This window comes from Frankliniella occidentalis, unplaced genomic scaffold (genome assembly GCF_000697945.3).
Source record: "Frankliniella occidentalis isolate FOCC.00 unplaced genomic scaffold, Focc_3.1 Scaffold71, whole genome shotgun sequence".
Lineage (NCBI taxonomy): Eukaryota > Metazoa > Arthropoda > Insecta > Thysanoptera > Thripidae > Frankliniella > Frankliniella occidentalis.
The window spans coordinates 720865-724916 of record NW_026267201.1 but is presented as its reverse complement, the minus strand read 5'-3'; the positions used below and the strand labels follow the sequence as shown (position 1 = coordinate 724916).

At 52.9% G+C, this 4052-nt stretch overlaps 2 protein-coding genes and 1 non-coding gene across 11 annotated transcripts in view; all 3 read right to left on the bottom strand.

The window, feature by feature from the left end:
- LOC113217460 (U-scoloptoxin(05)-Sm1a) overlaps positions 1–4046 on the bottom strand; it is a 162212-nt gene extending 158166 nt beyond the window's left edge. The window contains exon 1 of the mRNA XM_052268501.1: positions 3976–4046. The gene's annotated coding sequence lies outside the window, so the exon portion shown is untranslated. The remainder of the gene's footprint in view (positions 1–3975) is intronic.
- LOC113217441 (polyhomeotic-proximal chromatin protein) overlaps positions 1–4052 on the bottom strand; it is a 19591-nt gene that overhangs the window by 9675 nt on the left and 5864 nt on the right. The gene's annotated exons all lie outside the window — the stretch shown is intronic.
- Trnam-cau (transfer RNA methionine (anticodon CAU)) lies at positions 3218–3289 on the bottom strand. Its single transcript has one exon. It is a non-coding gene; the product is annotated as a tRNA-Met (tRNA).

The window sequence follows — 4052 nt, the reverse complement described above, 5'->3', positions numbered from 1 at the left end:
ACACACACACACACACACACACACACACACACACACACACACACACACACACACAGCGCTCGCACAAACGCACATACATAAACATGTCCATTTCGAAGGTGGCTGGCTTTTCCTAGCATGCAGGTCGACGATGAATTGTGGGTCTCCTGCAGGAACGCCGGCGCGGGAGGGGAGGGGGGGGGAGAAAAAGGGATGGAAGCTGCCACCGGGAGGCGGGGCCGGGAGGATCAACTTAAAACGTGAAATATGTCACCGTAAGTGGCACATGCTCGACAGCCTTCTCGTTGTCGCTCTGGATCGGGGGCAAAAGGGCGGGATGCCCCCCCGCGCTGGACGCGCGCCCTTCGACACACAGGCTTGGTAAATAGGAGGCGAGGCAGCGGACCCAGGGCTGGCGCGAGGGGGCCGCTGCTGACAGTAGCGCAGAGAAAAATATTGGCACGTCCGAGTAAAATTTTCATGAAAACTGCAGTAAAGTTAGGATTTTTATTTGTAAAAGTAATGTGTTTTTTTTTTATCATCTTTTATTTATCTTTACACTTTAGATCGACCCAGTAAGTTTTTTTTAACGAGCAAGAAGCGGCTGTCATCAGCAAGTATACAAAATGACAAAATGGAGACATTTCATTATTCCCAATGTAACCCTCTTTACTTAATATGTACTACCACTACCGATGACTCGGCACGCAGGTTGTCCCCCCTCCCCAATACGGTTCTAGTTTCGGAATAGCAATTTTGACACTTTGAAGTCAGCAGAGCTCTGCCGTACCGGCAGGCTGGTGGGAGGCATCAGCAGCAGCGGAGGGAGCATTGGCGCGTGCAGCTGTACAGGGCACTGCTCATTCTTTCCTAGATACGGCCCGGGTCGGGACGAAGGAGTGAGAGGGAAACATTCAACGTTCACGCGGTAAAAAACAATGTCTGATTTTTGAAGGGGAAAGGGAAAACTTTTAAGAGCTTCCATATTTAAGAAAAACTCCTCAGATTTTGAGGAAGTCTACTCAAAAAATGAGGATAATTCCCTTATTTTTTGAAGAGACTTCCTCAAAAACTGAGGAGTTGTTCCTCAAATATGGAAGTTCCACAAAGTTTTCCCTAATTTTGCCTCAAAAAGTCAGACATTGTTTTTTGTGGTGGGCGGGCACAACTTCAACAAAAGAGCGGTAGCGGCGGAGGGACAACATTGCTGTGGTGGTGCGCCATGGGCGCGACGGCGCTGCCGCTCGACTCGTCGCGACCTAATACGCTTTACCACATATAGCGGTCGCAAACCTTAACTTAATCCCTGCTGGTCGTTACGGTCCTTAAACTCTCTATGCGAGGCCGCCGTGACTGGAGCACACCCTGCTCACGTACACACAAATACACACACACACAAGCACACGCACGCCAAACCCTTCCCTCCACTAAATGTTTACGCAATTTGTGCAGCACCCCGAGGCTCTGCTGGCTTTGGGCGACCCCGCTCCGATCGGAACGAGCGGACCTCGCCCCGTCCACGGCCACAGGGACGGGGGCCTCCACCGCCAGGCCAGGACCAGGGCGGGCGGTCCGAAACCCTTTTTACTTCAAAAGCGGCACTGCCGAGCAGGCAGCAGCAGCAGCAGCAGCACGGACTGGGCTGCAGCCAGGGGCGGGGCGGGCCTTTCAGCGCGCGGGCTGAGGCGGGCCCCAATTCGCACGAATAATAACCGCAACACGATGAGAACTCCCCGCACCGCACCTCCCCGATTGCTCTATTCTCCCGATTGCGGGGCATAGGGCTCCATGATTATTTAGGTAGGTAGCCCCCCCCCCCCCAATGTCTACACTGTAAATCTGGGGTGTCCAGCAACTGTGCGCTCTAAGTTGCACGACCCAGGTTTCTGTGCAACTTACAGCACACAGTTGCTGGACACCTCGAGTTTTGCCACCCTTTCCCTGCAAAGGGTCCAGGCCCAGCCTCGGTAGGGTGTCCTGTGCCTGGACACCCCTTGCCGGGGCCCGTCTGCAGTTATAGGGTGGCAATACTCGAGGTGTCCAGCAACTGTGCGCTGTAAGTTGCACAGAAACCTGGGTCGTGCAACTTAGAGCGCACAGATGCTGGACACCCCAAATTTACAGTGTATCAGCACGGCTTGTAGCCCCTAAGGGTGGAAGACATGAGGACCATGGCGGTCAAGCACGTGCTACGTAGACGGGGGTAAAAATGTAATGGCCCTCGTTGACTTCAGGGTCCTTTTTTGAGTTCATAGGGACCACATATTTGTATTTGCACTTGCACCCACTCGGGGGTACAAATATTGTTGGGTCATATGGACCCTAATGGTATAGTCGTGACCCTTTCGGAACCCCCTACCCTCCTCCCTGGGACACGTAGCATGTGCAGGATCCCATAGGCCTGGGGCCCAATGCTCATAGGGTGGGGCACTAGACAGTGTGTATTAATACCATGCAACGGTACAGGATCGCAGGCGACGCGGCGGGGAGCCGCTTGTGGCTGCTTCGCTTCAATCAAAGCAAAATGCGCGATCGCGTCGTCTTCTTCTCCTTACTAACTTTCTCGTTAGGAGCTGGCGTGGCGTGGCGGAGCGCGGCGGGCGCGAGTGTCGGCACGAAACACTACGCGGGGCTGGCGCCTCTGTGAGCTCGTGGCGGCGCTGGGATGCGTAAGGGTCGGACGCCGGCTGCGCACTGGCGTGAGCGGCGAGCGGTGCCAGCGGGGCGCCTCGCCCTCTCCAGGAGTAGAACAACCCTCCCCCACAGAGAGCGGTGCGGGGTATAGCGACGGCGGCAGTACCCCTCGCGCAGGCACGGCGATACCCCACGACCAGGGATTGGCCCTCACACCGTGACTTCAATTCAAAAAGAAATTTTCTAGAATACCGGAACTTTTCCTGCAAATTGTAAAAACAAAATCACAAAAAAAAAAAGAAAAAAAGTTTGAAAAATTTGATTCCTTTCAAAGTAAGTTTGTCATTGTTTTTCATTTTGAATCCGTTTTCAGGGTGTGTAAAAATTTTACTCGGTAGCGGGAATTCTTTTTAAAAAGCACAGGGAAGGCTAAACTTGTAGCTGGCGCCCCTTTAAGTGAACACAGTGTCCAGGACTCTAGGTGAACAAAGGGGAAATTGTAAAAGACTGGGAAACCTAGCAGCATTACATGCTCGAGAAACCGCGTTTCGTGATATTACGAAGCCTGGTACAAAATACGCTGCGGAGCAAAAAAAAAAGATACTAGCAGAGCAAGGTTTCGATCCTCGGACCTCTGGGTTATGGGCCCAGCACGCTTCCACTGCGCCACTCTGCTGATGAGGAACTGGCGTCTCGGGCGCGCCTCTGGTTCCCGAGGCGACGGCAGCGGCCACCGCGCCTGCGCGCGGAGAGAAGGGGGGGGGGACGGCCGGGCAGCTGTGGTGTGGTGGCCTTGCCTTCGCTGCCGGGCGAGCGGAGAGGAAGAAGCGAGCGAGCCAGAGAATAACTTCAACTTCAACGAGGGTTAGGACGTCAGTTCACATGAACTTGAATCACCGGTAACTTCGGTGGGACGTCAGTCCGCGAACGGACCATCCCCCTGCGCCCCAGCTAGTGCTGGACACGTCCGTGGTTTCGCGCTGGAACCTGCACTGTTTCTCTGTTCGCCTCTGCTCTGTTTAGGGTCCCCCGCTAATCACCATCGCCTAGCGGCGGTATTCCAGGCTACATCTCCAGCGAGGTACGGTAGTCACGTTAGCTCGCTGAGACGTCGATTAACCGAGTGAACAGATAAATTTTACAATATGTTACGGTTTGCAACGTTATGAAGAGAAAACTAATGAGAGATAGCGGGCATTTAGAAAAACGTATTTTTGTAAAAAGGTGTACAGGAAAACGAGAGGCAAAACGAAGATATTCTTTCAACAATTTCTTTTGAGCACATGGGATCCCATAGTAACGTCCAACTTTAACAACATATGTTGGTTTCGAAGTCAAAAACTAACTTGTCAACTTACTTACAAGATTTTGATGACACAGTACACTCGAAGGGTTTGTCACCGGTGTGAGTTCGAAGGTGTACACGAAGTTCCCCGCTT